The sequence below is a fragment of the Eubalaena glacialis genome, chromosome 9 (genome assembly GCF_028564815.1).
Source record: "Eubalaena glacialis isolate mEubGla1 chromosome 9, mEubGla1.1.hap2.+ XY, whole genome shotgun sequence".
Classification (NCBI taxonomy): Eukaryota; Metazoa; Chordata; class Mammalia; order Artiodactyla; family Balaenidae; genus Eubalaena; species Eubalaena glacialis.
In genome coordinates, this window is record NC_083724.1 from 70,414,803 (window position 1) to 70,432,698 (window position 17,896).

The following is a 17,896-nucleotide window of genomic DNA, read 5'->3' on the forward strand; positions in this document are numbered from 1 at the left end:
CCCAACTTACCTCAATGGACTCTCCAGAGTGAAACAGTTCCCCAGATACAGCTGGGTAGAAACCAAGACTCGTTCATTGCTGGAGACTCACTGTGAAAGTGGGCTGGCCTGTTCTGTTCCCTGGGTAACAGCACCAACTGTTTCCAGCTCATTATTTCTGTGCAACTTATTCAATCCAATACCTACACCTCTAGCTTCTTACATATTCCTCTGGATCATAACCAAGAGATTGCTGCAATGAAAGTACCATGAGCCTAATTGTACTTGGTTTTAAAAGGGAAAAAATTCTTCTTTTCAATAATTTAATTATGAAAGACATTGAGAGGCCGGGTGCACAGTCTAGGGTTTTGACAGCTAGAGGCGGCCAGGAAAGGATCGCTTCTGTTATTACATCTATTGTTTTCCTAAAACACGGAAAGCAGGACAAGTCCCAACATCTGTTTTAAATTCCTTTAGCGTAAGGCTTTAATTATTATTGAATCAAAATTTTATTATTTAAACTCTTACCATTATTCTAATGTGCAGGAGAAAGATTTTGATGGGGGATGAAAGACATGGAGGAAAAGGTGTTCGTGACAATGGAGCTCCAAAATCAAAGTTTTCTCACTTTATTTTCTCATCATAATTTCTAGAACTAGCCTAGACTATAATAGTATTATCTAAATACTGTTTTAAATGCACAAGCACATTGTTCAAAAATACTTAGGTAGGAGAGGACAAAAGTATGAAGAGTACAAAATGAATAGCAAAATTCTCTCCCCATCGATGCAGCTCCCGATCCCACTATTCATCGTTAGTTAATGGCAAGATTTTATTGTGTACCTTTCCAATTAAAAATAGAATATTTGAATGCTAAATATACTATTGCATTTGATGATTAAATATTCATTATAAGCCCACAATAGTTTCAATTTTTTTTTCCAAGTGTGCTTTTACTCAGACATACAGACATCAAACAATGCTCATTAATATTAAAAACCTGGCTACTTTGCTGCATTAATTACAAAAACCCATGGTTTTGCTGCTTTCCCTTTGGAATTTTTTTTCAACGTAACCTGAATACAGTAGTGGAAATGCATGGGAAGTGAAGAGTCCAGAACTGACTTAGCTTCTCTTGGCAGGATTTTTTTTTGCCCTGAAAAATACGGGATCCCAGAAGAGTGCACCCTGCCCACCTCCCATGTCCTCCTACATCATAGCTCACTGGACTCATAAAACCAAACACCACCACTGCTTCTCCTTCTCAGAGCAAAGGACTCTTTGGTAGAGTCAAATCTACCAAAATTCTCACAAAATGTTCATAATGGCAGCCTTCCGATGTCTCCTCTCCAGCAATATTAATGGCCTGTATTTCCTGGCTAGTGTCCTCAAATACCCATCCCTCCTCCCTCCCACTGTTTCATTTATTGGACTACATGGCCTGTATTGCCAGGGCGTCTGCTTCAGGGTCTCCCGCTTCTGTCTTCCAGGGCCCTGAAGCTTGAGATTCATCACACAATTCACGTTGACACCCCACCCTCTCTCCCCCGGCTGGCCTCAAATCCCAGCTACTGCTTTGTGTTTGCCTGTTTCTGACTTCTGGCTGAAGAGGAAAGGGTGGAATTCTTTTTTTCTTTTTTTTTTTTTTAATTAATTTTTATTGGAATATAGTTGCTTTACAATGTTGTGTTAGTTTCTACTGTATGGCAAAATTAATTAGCTATACATATACACATATCCCCTCTTTTTTGGATTTCCTTCCCATTTAGGTCACCACAGAGCATTAAGTAGAGTTCCCTGTGCTATACAGCATGTTCTCATTAGTTATCTATTTTATACATAGTATCAATAGTGTATATGTGTCAAACCCAATTTTCCAATTCCTCCCACCCCCCCCATCCTTTCCTCTTTGGTATCCATACACTTTTTCTCTACGTATGTGTCTCTATTTCTGCCCTGCACACTGGTTCATCTGTACCATTTTTCTAGATTCCACATGTATGCATTAATATACGGTAATTGTTTTTCTCTTTCTGACTTAACTTCACTCTGTATGACAGTCTCTAGGTCCATCCACGTCTCTACAAATGACCCAATTTCGTTTCTTTTTTATGGCTGAGTAATATTCCATTGTATATATGTGCCACATCTTCTTTATCCATTCCTCTGTCGATGGACACTTAGGTTGCTTCCATGTCCTGGCTATTGTAAATAGAGCTGCAGTGAACATTGTGGTACATGTCTCTTTTTGAATTATGGTTTTCTCAGGGTATATGCCCAGTAGTGGGATTGCAGGATCATATGGTAGTTCTATTTTTAGTTTTTTAAGGAACCTCCATACTGTTCTCCACAGTGGCTGTATCCATTTACATTCCCACCAACAGTACAAGAGGGTTCCCTTTTCTCCATACCCTCTCCCACATTTATTGTGTGTAGATTTTTTGATGATGGCCATTCCGACTGGTGTGAGGTGATACCTCATTGTAGTTTTGATTTGCATTTCTCTAATGATTAGTGATGTTGAGCATCTTTTCTGATCTTATTATAGTGGTTCTTGCTACCTTCACTTGTTTAGGCACAGCCTCTGGGCAGTTTCCCTGTCAGGAGAAGTGGGTGTGCCCAAGTTCCTTGCTAAAGACTCCTCTGTGGCTGGGGGACCTCCCCATACAGGTATTGTTTCCACTGTCACAGTCTCATCTGTCTCAGCAGCAAGCATCTATTTCTGGGCCTCTAGCCTTTGCTCCTCTACTGCCCCTTCCTTTTCTGGGTACCTCTCAGCTTCCTTATGCCACACAGGTCCTAAAGCCTGAATAGCCTTAACCTATTTGAGAAGAGTATTACATTAATCTTTTTGCACATGCCCAGAAGCACATGATTCCAGAGCGTTGTGGAGCAGCTGGGAAGACACACACAGGGGTTGTGGTTATTATGCATGAGTCTGGTCTTGAGCCACACTTGCAGGAGGTTATTTGAGTATTTGACTTATAGGTACCCTCCCCGCCCCCATACTTCCAGTATAAGCTCTTCCCTAGAATGATGCTGCAAGGGAATGGCTACCTTTGTGTAAAATACAGCTCAGAGCCTCCAAGGGTGGCCATGAAGATTAAATTCGCCACAGGGGAAGTGGTAGCTGGACCGTATCTATCTGGTTCTTGTCTGAATTTTGTGCCGATTTTCACTGCCTCTCCTCCTCCCCATCATGCTAGTCTAAGGATTGGAAGTTAGAGAAAGACCCTGGTCCATTCTGGCTTCAAACACAGACATTTGTTCATTCAATAAATATTTATTGAGCACCTACTCTACACCAGATATTGTTCTAATTGCTAGAGATATCAGGGAAGATTCTCGATCCTCCTCAGCTTCCCTATAGTACAACTGAAACAAGAATGGAATGTTTATATAAGGATAGATGTTACTAACAGGGACATAAATACAGAGAACCCAAGAAATTGAAGTTATCTGGTTTACAAGATACATTTGATTTCTGTGTAGATCATATATCAGACCACATGTGAAATCTCAGCCTCAATTTTAGACCCACCGCTCAGGAAACCATTTACATAAATCTACCACCTTCAAAGCATAGACCCCACTGCTCAAGTCTCAAAGAAAGATAATATTTCCTCTCCCTACAGCTTAAAGCCTGTCTTGTTCTGCAGGAGGCAAAGTTAATATAAAATCATCGTGTATTATTGGATGCGCTGTAGCCTGCCTTTCTTTTTTTCCTACTTTGATCTAAGAAAGATTAAAAAAAAAAATGATTTGTTGATCTACCATTTCTAGTATGTTTCTTTCAACTTCTACTTGTATTTGTATGCCTGTTTTTATTTTGTTTGCTTTAATACATAATATATTTGGTTCATAAAGGTTTAGGGCAGCAATTCCTTCTCTGTAGAATGAAACCATGGCCAAGAAAAATAGCTGTCTTGGTTCTGTTTAACGATTTCTGATGTGAATTATACTTTGATAATATTTTGATTCTTGCTTCCTTTATATTTTCAGTTTTTTAAATACACTTATGCATGTCATTTTTGAGTCATATTTTTTAGATGTCTCTTTAAAATAGCAGAAAAATGAATTTTGTTTTCGATGAAATATTTTTCTTTTAAGAGGGAAGGTAATACATATACCGAAAACATGTAAGACATCTTGGGTTACAAACTTTGTCTCTCGAAATTTCTCTTGCTCCATTTAAATGCCTTTATAGAAAACCTATTTTTGTCTGTCATGATGCTTACAGAGCAGTGGTTCTAAAAGTGTGGTCAGTAGACCCATGGGGGTCCCTGAGACCCTTCAGGAAGTCCATGAGGTCAAAACAATTTTCATAATATTACTAAGATATTTTTTTCTTTTATGGTGTTGACATTTGCACTAAAAGCGCAAAAACAATGATGCCTTAGCAATAATCCAGGCAGTGGCACCAAATTGCGCTATTAGTCATTGTATATTCTATTTGATAGTAAGGGGAGGAACACGCAAGGCACTTCTACAGCACACCTGAGTATGATGACTGTCTTGAGGAAAACCACTGGGGCAATTGTTCGAGCAACAAACTGAACTAGCCACCTTTTTGCTTGAAAGAACAACTAACAGACAAACTATGGTAAATCAAACTTGAGTATTTGTTAGCCATTGTCTTTCAAATGGACTAAACAAAACTGTCATTTTGAGGAAAAGAACTGACTGTATTTGTTGTTCAATGATAACATTCAAGCTTCCAGGTGAAAATTAGAACTTTGGAAAACTTTTCAATGACCACTGTGACCTTGTTAGCAATACTTAGCAAAGTCCAATACTTACTTTTCTGATGATTATCAGTGGGAATATTAACGAATGTGAACTTTAAAAATTGTATAATGAAATGTGTCCACATTTGGAAGATCTGCATAACTCAGGGAAACAATATGTTTTCAAATGATTAATGAACCATTAGGTGAAGATCCATTCAAAGTGCAAGATAGACTAATGGATTTGGCTATAACTGAGTATGAAAAGTTATTTTAAATGATTTCAATTTCCATATTACAATTAACCTTTAAAAACTACCACATTTCAAGTTTTGGTGCAGTATTTTTTAAACATCTACAATTGTCTGAAATGGCTGTTTACTCTCTTTTGCAACTACATGTCTGAGTGATGCTAGATATTTTTCACACACTCCAACCAAAGTAACATATTAAAACTAATTGAATGCAGAAATAAATGTGACTTCTCCTGTCTTCTACTAAGTCAGACATTGAAGAGATTTGCAACAATGTATATAAAACAATGTCACGCTTCCCATAATTTTTTTGTTTTGGAAAACAGAGGGCTTTTTATGCAAAAATATGCTACTTATGTTAACACGTAATGGGGTTTAAAAAAATAAATACATAAAGATTTTCTTTAAACTCTATTTTAATTTCTAGTAGGGTAAACATTGATAGATATAACCTGTACAAACAAAGTCCTTCAGGATCCTGAGTAAATTTTAAGAGTGTAAAGTCATTGTGAGACCAAGAAGTTTGAAAACATTGTTATAGAGTATGAAACCTTATATTAAAAGTATTGCCAGGGTGTGACCAAAAGTGAGTCTTTTTATGGACTTTGCCTGGGTGAGCCACCTTAATCTATAAATCATTCTTTCTCTGAGGCATATCTTTTATTTATTTATTTATTTATATTTATTTATTTATTTTTGGCTGCATTGGGTCTTCGTTGCTGTGCGTGGGCTTTCTCTAGTAGTGGCGAGCGGGGGCTACTCTTCATTGCGGTGCGCAGGCTTCTCATTGCGGTGGCTTCTCTTGTTGCGGTGCACAGGCTCTAGGTGCGCAGGCTTCAGTAGTTGTGGCGCACGGGCCTAGTTGTTCCGTGGCCTGTGGGATCTTCCCAGACCAGGGCTCAAACCCGTGTCCCCTGCATTGGCAGGCGGATTCTTAACCACTCAGGCATATCTTCTTGTGTATGTCATTGATTATTTCTTGTTATTTGTTTACTCTCCTTTAGGGACACCAATTATCCACATGTTGACTCCTCATTCTCCATCCTCCTCATCCTCTCCCTCAACAGTTTTTTCTTTTTACTTTATTCTGTGGATTTCAAGTCTGTTATGATAATCATTCTGTATTTTATACATCTCTCATTGAAACTTATATTGCCTTTTTATCCTGGCATTTTATCTCTTCCTGGCTTTCTATTTCTGTTTCTGTATTGCAAATAGTTTCCTGAGAGTTTTTTCTGGATTTTACAAGAGAATATTATTTTAGAAATTTACCTTTCCTCTAAGTCTTTTTAAAAAATTATTATATAGTATTATTTCTTGGGTTCAGGCTGGATTTTCTTTTCTTCTTCTTCTTCCTTTTTAATGTTTCTCTTTGCTAATTTTTTAATTAAGAAATTCTTTTCAAATTTGTTTTTGTTTTCAAAAAACACAGTTTTTGGCTGAGGTGACATTGGCCCTGCTCACTGCCTCTTCTGTTGCAATCCCTCCTCTTCCCAAATCTACATCTGAAAAGTACAGTGACACTCACCGAGTCTTACTTCAATTTCCAACTTCCTGTGGGCTTTCACCTAGTTCAAAGCTACTTTACCAATGTCCTATCTTCTCTTTTCTCACAACCTGATTCTTGGTCACTGTCAACAAGTGTAATGCATGAGAAACTATAATTTGTGGCTTATACTTATAATAAATATATTCCACTTCCACCCTACCTACAACCTTTTACTTAGGAACTACAACTACTATGGGAATTAACTGTGCCATCACCATTACCCCTCATCTGCCTCTTGTATAGATCCTTAATGTTAACCTGTATCTCTGATGGATATAATCTAATGCTTGAGAGCAAGGCTGATGAGCAGAGTACTCAGGTTGCCCCGTAATTCATCACACCTTGAGATGGATTCTGAGTAATTTGTTTTCAGTATAATTCAACCCACCTGTATTTATAGTCAGCAAAGATTCACTTCCAGATATTGGCAATGGGTTATCTAACGAATTTAGCTTTCAGTGTTGATATGAGTTTTCCTCTTTTTTCTGTATCTTTATAAATACTCTAGTAGATATTGGGAAACAACATAGTAGAGACTAATAGACAGATGCTACTTTGAGATTGTTGGCAATATTAAACCAATCTCTAAGCTACTGTAACTCTGTGAACCCTATGAAATAGCCCTACAATTTCTTCTACTGAGACTACAGATCAAACTTCTTGTAGGAGGAACAGGGTATCCAATTCCCCCTTAAGGTGGCTGGGGCAGTCCTGATGTGGATGACACTCAAGTAGACTAATGTCAAGATTGGGTCCAGGGTTTCAGGATCTTGAACAGTCTACAGCAGATGGCACCAGGGTGTAAATATAAAAGTTGGGGAAAAGATTCAAGGGTCAAAGCAGAGGAGACTACTTAGTTATTAGTTCTTAGAAAGGAGCAAAAGGCCAGATATAGCTAATGAAACTCAAGGTCATTCATTCAACAATATTGTTTCATAAATAGCCATTGGCTATAAACTATATTATTAATGCTTAAGCCAAGGAAATGGAGAAATCAAACAGGAAGAAGGAATAAAATGAGTGGGGCAGGTCTAGAACTTATGTTGGAAATAAGGCTATGATGCCCAAAGTGTTTTCTTCTCAGGTGCTGGGTGTCCTGATTTTAAAGATTGAAGATCAAGATAAATACTGAGAGTAATTTCCATGGCATCATACACACCCTATGTATCTTTATTTGATCTCCTATCAGTACTAACTGGATTCAGAACAAACCCAGTTTGTTCAAAGAAGAACTGACCCTATGTTCCAAATATAAGGAACTCAGCATTAGGTTCTACCAAAAGGCTTCTGGTCAGCCCCCCAAAGATACTGCTTGGCTATTTTCTCTTTATCCCTAAAGTGGGAAGAAACATTCTGACCTATCCTATCCCTTGAATAAACATGCCAGGTTATAATCTGCCTGCAAGTGATTTCTGAAAAATCCATGTCCCACTTGTGACTGTCTCTTAGTAAAAGGCAGAATGATGGGGAAGATACAGTTAAATCCAAGTCAAGCTCCCTTGGAAAATCTCTATACTTACACAAGCAGTAGCTCTGGCATGGTATTTTCAGAGGTGCTCCTAGCTTATTCTCTTAGCTCCTCTGCCATTAATTTTGGTTGCAGCTCTCCTTTTCAAACATTGATTTAGGATACATGCAACTTAACGAAAAGAAAACCAAAGAGAAATAAATGCTTTAAAGCACATCATTATGCAGATGGTAATGCATTTGCTTCTTCTGCTGTCAACAGAACAAAAAGATAAAGGTATATGTAGCAGCTGACAAATTTAGGTTAGACACCAGAGAAAATGAGACATTACCAATCAAAAGATGAAAATAACATGGCATACGTTTCCCAAGGGAGATTGTATACCTTTCTTAGTAGGTTTTTGAAAGAAATGGTTGACAATGATATTTCTTGTAATATGTGAATAGAGTTCTATCTGGACATAGGGGAAAGTACTTGATAATCATCCTCTGCCCATCCCTTGCCAACAATGATTATAAATCATATAACTGTAATAATTCATTCACATGGAAAAGGACATTTGCCTTTATTTTCTTCTCCCTTAAGCAATGAAATCATTACCCTTTCTAAGTTGAACTCTGCTCACAGGTTCCTTTTTTTGTACTGATTTTGCTGTTCATTTACGAGGCTGATGAAAGTGTATATATATCCCATAAAGCCTTATAATTGTAATGAAATCCCAGAACTCTTCCCCTCAAACAAACAAGCAAAAAAATCAAGGAAAAAATAGGTTGCAGCAGGATGAAATAAAGACAAATTGTTCTGTGTTTGCGTTAAAAGTCAAGCCCCAAAAGCTTTCCAAAGCTACTTTCCAGGCTCCTTCTAGGGCCAGACCAAACACCAAATCTACATAAAACAATCAAGATTGGACCTGTAGTTTTTTTCTGCCTCCAGAGTAGTCTGACAAAACCCAGCTGTACTTTCTAGATACCTCAGTTCTATGATTTGTGCCATTTGGTTTCATAGAAAATAGCTTTGATACATAATGCCTTGATAATGATGGAATGTTAATAGGATTTTTTTCCTCCAGTCCTCTCCTACCCAAATAGGCCCCAATTCTACCTTTCCTGACAATTTCATGTCTCTTCCAATAACTACCCACTCCTGAGCATGTTATGAAGACTTTCTGTTTTGTGCTGACAAGTTGCATTTTTATCTCTTATCATGAAGTTCATTTCTATTTCTTCCTCTCCTACGCATCTTTCAGTTCTCAGCTTAAATGTCCCTTTCTTACGGAAGATTTCCCTGATGTTCCAGATTAGATTAAGTACCCTTACTGCACACTCCATGCCCAGCTGCATTTCTCTTGCACAGCTCTCATCGTAAGTGCAGATATTCATACAAGATCTGTACCTCATTAGATTCAAAGTTCATGAAGGTGGGAATCTTGTCCAAGTTCAGTACTCTATTCCCAATGTCTAACACAGTGCCCGACACTTAGTAAGTATTCAACAAAGGTTTTAAATACTTCATTCAGTAGTAAGTTTTGAATATACCTATGCCACCATTAACACTCAAGAAGGTCAATAATACTTCCTTTTACTACCACATACTGGAGTTTTTAGTCTTAGTATTTCATTTCACAATTAATATTCATTTAAAATTCCTTCCACTCTTATTATTTCCTCTTGTTAGGGATGGTTTCTGGTTTTGTTTTTGCTTTTTGTTTTTCTTTTTCATTCTCCCCCACCACTACCCCATCCTCCTGTCTCTTTTAGCTTAGAAAGAAGTAAAATTCTTACAGATACCTTCTTCCTAGAGACATTGTGGTCTTTCTAGAATCTAATTTACCCAACAGGAATAAATCCATAAAGGTAATTCATGCAGGTGGGCAATGCCAGTCTTCCTTAGAACCATGGTCTCATTTCTGGAATTTTGGGGAAATCCTGCTCACACCCAGCTTCTTTGGGGTGCTCATAATTCCATTAGCACGTGGGTTGTTGAATTTCACAATTGGAGATATGGCTTTAAATGTAAGTCATTTTAAGAGAAATTATACTTGAATTCAAGTCTCATTGAAGGCCTCAATGACTTCTCATCATCTTTTCTGAGAATGTTGGAAGGATGGTGGTGGGACCCTGGGACAGGTGGAGCCAAGGGGAGGAGCTGGAGGAGAAGTCTTCCTGCATCACCACTTTACTGAGGGCTGGCCTGACTCCTCACCTGTGACTCTCAAAGGCCTTGTTCAACACATTTTTATAGTTTAGTAACATAAGAGAAGCTGCCATGTACAAGGTGCTGGTGCTTTCTATATAGCCTGTATTCATGGAGACTGCTTACCTTGGAGCAGATCTTTGTTCTCAGAGGACTTTTGAACAGCCCCCTTAGTTAGGAAAATAGACAAGAAGATATTACTCTTGAGGAATGGTGTGACAGATCATTTTTGGCTTCATAAAGGCTGTCCCACCCAATATCCATCGGGAGATTGAACTCAGAGGTTTCTGGTTGGGCAAATTTATAAGCAGGCCAAGGAATTTCCTAGAAGGAAAGGAATGGAGATTTGACCTCTTCTCTTTTGAAGATTAATGATGCTATAACCTCTAATAACTTGAAATGGTATCAGCTCAGTCTGGAAAGTAATTTTTTTTAAGGAAAAAGTAAAATGAAAGATGCTAAGAACTGCCAAAATGAACTGACCATGAGGGGAGATGGAGTACAAGTATGGAAAGGAGATAATGGTGGAAACCATGGCCTCGCTGTTGAAAGCCTGGTTGAAGATCAGAGAACCCTGGAGTCTAGGCCTCTGGTGACGTGGGATTAATACATCTGAGATTAACTCTCAGGAGAAAGACCTCCTTTTTCTCCCTCAATAATCCTTAAAGCCTCCTTTATACAAATGAACAGGGACAATATCATATGGTGCCAGCTCTTCCATTTTACAATATGACACCAAGTGGTAGCCACAGAAGCTACAGGACAAAATCTGGGTTCTCACCACTGGTCTAGATTGCCTAGTTCTTTCTTTCTCCATAAAGAGTTGAAATTTAGCCTATGCCTTCTGGAATGAGTAAGCCCATAGTGTACTTAGATAACTGGGGCAAAAAAGATTCCGAGGAAGATATTAGATTTTCTGCTTATCTGGGCAGAGAGAGGACTGAAAAATTAATATGAATAAAAATAATTTAAGAAATACACATAACCTCTAGTCTTCCCCAGACTGGTAAAGCAAGTTGAACAAAGGGAATTAACATAGTAGGTTTGAGACTGTTACCCTTAGAAAGGGCTGTTTGCAAGATTGGCCTTTGGCTGGCATCTGGTGATCTGGATTTCAGGAATGTTCCCATGACCCTAACTGATAAGAGGGTCTCACTGTGCCTAAACTGTTTGTACAAACAATATGGTTTATACTGAACATCTGCTTTCCTTCTGGGAGTCTTGCATTTCAGTACATGCAAAGCAGAGGGTGTCTGTGTGATCAGTCCCAGTGAAAACCTTGGGCCCTGAGTCTCTAATGAGCTTCCCTGGCAGATGTCACATGTATTGTCACCACTCGTTTCTGGAGGAATTAGGTGTGTGACTCCACTGTGAGAGTGGAAGCTTGTGCCTGGTTTCCTCCAACTTTGCCCCATGCACCTTTTCCCTTTGTTGGTTGGGCTTTGTATCCCTTGGCTGTAATAAATCATAGCCATGAGTATGACTATATGCTGAGTCCTCCTAGGGAATTATCAAACATAGGGTGTTATCTTGGGAGCCCCCAACACACAAGTAAAACACACAAGGAATATCAACCCCATGGGATGCCACTTTTTCAATGCGACCAGCAAATTTTAGCCAGATATTTCCATTAACATTTTAAAACATTTTCTGATATTTATATATTTATTACGGTATCCTTTTTTATACAGAATTTTGATTCATTTTTCTTGCACATTAACAGGGTTACATTAATTTTTTTAAAAAAGCTTTCTACTTTAATGTCAAGCCATCTGAACTGGATGGGATTTTAGAAGAAATATAGTCCTATCTACTCATTTCCAGAAGAAACTGAAGCCACAGCAGAAGAAATACAAGGTGGGCTTCAACTAGCTTTAGAAGTGAGGACTCAGGACATGTGGCTTTTGTAAACCGTTTAAACCCTACATACGAAGTCACATATATAGTACTTAAATTTGTGATATTAAAGGAAGAAAAATAATACATACAATGTATCAATGTATTTATAGCAGGAAATTTCACTCTTGCTTTAAAATCGACCCAATTGTGTTAGGAGTTTAAGGAAATCTGCTGATACGTGGTACCATCAGCCTAATGAAAACTATTGAAAAGTTTTATAAATACTTAATCAAATCAACTCCAAAATAAAATCTCACCCAAAGTAGTCCAACTTCTTCCACTACATACATTGCTGTTTTTCCTCTTACGTTAACATAAACAGTTGTGCAAAGGCTGGTTTTGTGTGCTTTTATCCTATTACAGTCCTACCAATCTTTTCCTCTTCTTGGTCTCCAAACTGCAAGAGAACTACAAGAGAACTGCCTGCAACCCAAACAGTAACATGTGGGGCTATTCTTCTTACATCTTCCCTTTGGTGGATTATCATGACTCATTGGTGCATGAAGTAAATTTTAAATTATTTTGAGGGAAGAGAGAAAATGTTGGCCCTGTGAAAATTCATTTTGTATCCAATTGCTCAAACGACTGTAAAGTTTCACACTGGTCTTTCCTTGGTTTGGGGCAGGATTTAAGAAAAACATAATTCTGTGTTTCACCAATTCTAAGACACATTTTTTCAAATTTTAATCTCTCAAATCAGGATTCAGTTTACAATCAATGGCATATCGGAGGTTTAACTGGCAGCATTTTTGTCTTTACTGGTACATAAAAAAAGAATGTCTCATAAACAATGCTATTGGTTTTAAGATGAAATATAGTAGGCATGTTTAAAGTACCTATGAATTCAAGTAAAATATGCTGTTGGATATCTTCCTGCTGTCCTTCCAGTTCTACTTTCCCCTTCTCCACCTTGCTTGGGGCCCTGGGAAGCTGAATTGTGTACATGGTATCAACCAGGCTCCCTTGCCCTACGGCTTTTGGTTGGATTTGGTTAGTGAGAGGCACTGGCAGGCAAGCTGGAGGGCAGGAGGAGAGTGAAGTGGGATATATATTCCCATTCGTCCGCCTGCAAGGTCACTATGGGTAGGCTGGGTCCCTCCATTGAAGGCCAAGGCTGCCGTCAGTCCATCCATCCCTCTCCAAGTTGTTCTTTGTCCTTGATCCTTGAGATCTAGGGTTAGTGTCACCATCCAGGTGTTACTAGCCCTGGGCACTGCACCATTTCTTGTTGCTTTTCTAAATGATGCCCACACATTTATAAATAAGTCCTTTATTAACCTCTCCTCAAATTTCCAATCTGAGTATGCCACCTGTTTCTGCCAGGACCCTAACTGATACACACAGTCTTTAGCCCTTGCTTCTCATGGATTAGAAGCATCTTCATCAGCTGAGAGCTTTTTTGGAACTGTAGACGCTTGGACCCCTCCCAGACCTACCGAAACAGAATCTTCATTTTAACAGGATCCTCAGGTGACTCGTGTGTACATTAAAGTTTGAAAATCACTCATTTAACATATCAGTAGATAGAATCAAATCTAACATCAGAATATTAATGGCTTATTAAGAGACGATTATCTGGTCCTTACTGTCTGTTGAGGGATGCTTCCCCAACTCTTCCTCCATTATTTGAACCAAAAAGAAAATACAAAGTCTAGAATGAAAATGTCCGTATTTGGCAAACCTAAAGGAGCTTATGTAAAAAGTTGTTGATTCTCATCTCAAAATAATTTCATTTTAAATTCAGTAGAGCTTTTGGAAGGAAAAGGAGAGGGAAACAGTACTTACAGATACGGTAATGAACAACAACTAGGTCCATCTATGCCAAACACCATTAAAATAAGAAAAGAGTAGAGTTAACTGGACAAAAACGTTTGCCATATTGCATATAAGTATTGGGAATTGGAGCCTCATTTGTCAGCACTAAGCCATTCATATTGATTTTTCTACTTCTGCAAACTGGAAGTTTGGGATGCAGAATGAAGAAATAATTGTCAACAAGATCTCTGGATGAAAAAAAGAACATTTAGTCAAATTAAGAAAGCAATCCTCGATAATTTTTGACTGGATGTAGAAAGCAAGGCAGAATCCGCAGGAGGTTTTAGAACCTGCAAATTTGTTGTTCTGTTTAAAATGCTTCACACATTATTCAAGGAAAAATCAGACATGCCATGTATGCAGATAGCTTTTAAGGCATCCTTCTAGGTTAAAGAAATTTATGGGAATGCACTTGAAGTTATTCATCCTCCTTACCATATAAGATTACCTCACTTTGCACCAGGTGTTTTTGAAAATAGTCTGAAACTTCCTTATATTAAGAAGAAATGTTTGGTTTATAAGTTGGGTTTAAACCTATAATGAGGCATTCCATTCTGAGTGATCTCATGTACCCGAAGCAATAATAACCCCAGGGTGTCAGTGAACGGGAAGCCCTGCCTGGATGGACGTTCCACAGAGTCTGTGTCAGCCCTTTTCCTCCCTGCTCGGAACTGCTGGGAAGTGTGGTCTCTGGGGCTCCAGGAAGGGGCTTGGCTGAAGGTGAACCACCTCATTTTTCGTGTGTCAATCTGGAACAACCCTTCCCCTGCCCCCCCTGCACCCCCTTTCCCTGCAACAATGCCCACTTCCACCCCCTATATCTTCTGTCCAGGTGGTAGGATGCAAGAAAACAAGGTTAGGCCTTCAATCCCTAGATGTCAGGCCAACAGTCATGTGGTGAGAGGCACCTGGTTAGAGCTGAAAAAGTACAGGTGAAACAGGTAGCTCTGGGTTCAGATCACGGCTCCATTACATTTGCTGTTTGACCCAAGCCATGTTCAGTAACAACCCTGTCATCTGCTTGATTCCCAGAGTTTTTCTAACACAGAGCCTTCTCTTGCAGTTGAGTATCTTCCCATCTTACTGCTGATGCCTTGATCTTCCAGGAATCACCTGGAAGGGCTCTTTCCCCAGGCTTGATCAAGAAAGCTTCCTTAGTCCTTTCTACCCCGTAGTTCTAGGTAGCAAAGCAGCATAGCATGGTGACAAAGAACACACTCTGGGCCCAGCCTGCCTGGAATCAAATCCTGGCTTTGCCCTTTAGTAACTGGGGAAAGTGACTTACATGCTCTGTGCCTCAGTTTCCCCTATGAAGACATAATTATTACTATTTTAAGGGCTTGTTGTGAGGATTCAATGATTAATATATAAAAAGCACTTAGAATAGTGCTTGTTAAATAAAAGAGGGCTTTTATAATGTTTATGATTATTAAGTTCATTAAAAATAGATTCCCCAGTAAACATCTTGACTTATGGTAAAATTTAGCTTTGCTGGTTATTTCTTTACGGAAATCCTCACTTTTGAAAAGCTTTATTAATATTTTTACTAGGTAAAATTGTAAAAATTTTATATTGTAAAATTGTAAAAATTTTACAATAAAAATTTTTGTACAAATTTGGAAAATACAGCACTGTTAACATTTTAGTATATTTGATTTCAAATCTTCTCTGAACATGATTTTGATTCAAATTGAAATCATAAAAATAAATTTACATATACCCTTTTAAAATAAACATAATATCACAAATATATCCCCATGTCAGCAAATATTCTTTGAAAATGTGGTTTTTAATGGCTATACAACATCACATTATACTGATACCACAATATACATTATGTGGATATCACAATTATACCATCCCCTGTTTTCTGTTTTTATCCTGCTTTTTGTCTATTTCTAATTACTCTTCATAAATAGTAATGCTTTGTTGAATGTTCTTCTACATAAATTTTTAGGCACTGAGTTCTGCTTTCAGCCAAGGTGGAGTAACAGAGCTCAGATTTATACTCCCCTATCAAAAGACCAAAACAATATGAAAAACTATGAAACAATGTTTCAGACATTGAACAACAGGCAACTTAGGACAGTGATTCCTGGGAGAGGAGAAACACATGAGACAAGTCCTTCAATTGCCCCAGTTTATTAATCAAAGGTCAGCGATTATCCTGGGTAGTAGAGATGGGGTTGGGAGTTCAAGAAGTCTAGGTGGCGGAATGTCAAAGAGGAGAGAGCTGCATCTACTAGCTGGCCATTAGACTGGCTATTAGAAAGAGTGTTGCAGCGATCCACACAGGAATCCCACCTCCACCCAGCACATGTGTGTGAGAATACTCTCTGAGGCCAAGGAAAGGACCACCTCAGAGGAGCAATTGGACTAACCCATGCAGCTCACACAGGGCCAGGAAAATCTACGTTCCCACCAACCCTATGGAAAAACCTCATAATACCTAGGCTATCAGGAAGAGTACTTAGAAGGGAATCACCTCAGTTGTGTGGCACAATTAGATGTAGACTAAAGCCTGCTCTGGTTCCACCTAATAAAGCCTAAAAGTAAAGACCAGAAAGGACAAACTTTCCAAGGAACTTAACTGCATCACATGCTAGTATTTTCTCATAAGTGAAATCAGGAAGAAAGTCTCAGAGGAATGTAGCACGTTATCACAAAGGTGCCACTCGACACCTAGGGAGAAATGTTTGGAGGAAGACAAGCCTGCACTGCCGTGGAGGAGGGAGAATGTCCCGGTCCAGCAGTGTTCGTTCATTTGTTCATTCATTCACTCATTCAAGTATATGATGAGCACCTATCATGTGCCATGAGCCTTCATACATTTTAGCACCAAACAGTAGAGTCACTCCATTTACAGAGCTGGTGCTCAATCACTATTTGGGGAACCAGGACATGGCCAATTGCTTTGTACCCTCTGGCCAGCCTCCCTGGTATATATGCCTGTATGATGAAGGGAGAGAAAAACATCCAATGGACACATCAAACCTGGTTTCCTAAGATAAGATCAAACTGTGCTTCCTCTGAAAGTTTGATTTGATTTGTGGTAAAACAACAAAAGCATCTGCTGGTTGAGACCACCCTGTTATGAAATTTGCTGACTCTCTGTGTCCGAGGCAGGAGAGTTCTGCTTTTCTCCTGTTCTTGGGTCACACACTCAATGAATGGACTTTCTGTGGTGTGTTGAATTTCTCCCATCTTCTTCATTCCAAAATTGTCTATTTAGATGGTTTCAATTTGAGACAATTTTCAAGCAATGATTGCATCAAACTAGAGTCTAATTGGGGGAAAGTAATTTCTGGCAAAATCCCAAGCCAGGAGATTTTCTATCTGAGAAAATTATATACTGAAGCTGCCAACTCAGAATGGAAAGCTTAGCAGCATTAAACACAACTCTGCCGTTGTCCATTTCTATACCTGTATTTGGTGAAGAGCCACACAGGACAAGGCAGAAGTTACTAGGATTTTTTTTTTTAATTTATTTATCTATTTATTTATTTATTTTTGGCTGCATTGGGTCTTTGTTGCTGCGTATGGGCTTTCTCTAGTTGCGGCGAGCGGGGGCTACTCTTCGTTGCGGTGCACCGGCTTCTCACTGCGGTGGCTTCTCTTGTTGCGGAGCATGGGCTCTAGGCACGCGGGCTTTAGTAGTTGTGGCACGCGGGCTCAGTAGTTGTGGCACATGGGCTCAGTAGTTGTGGCTCGTAGGCTCTAGAGCGCAGGCTCAGTAGTTGCAGTGCATGGGCTTAGTTGCTCCGCGGCATGTGGGATCTTCCCGGACCAGGGCTCGAACCCGTGTCCCCTGCATTGGCAGGCGGATTCTTAACCACTGCACCACCAGGGAAGCCCTGAAGTTACTAGGATTTATTCTGCAGTTTTCTCGAGACCAAAGAATGAGATACTTGTACCATTTGAAGGAAACTTAGTGATAATGTCTAGTCCATTCTCCCACCTCAGGAACTCAGCACAGGCCAGGCTTTTGTTCAAACTGCTCCCACACTGGAAT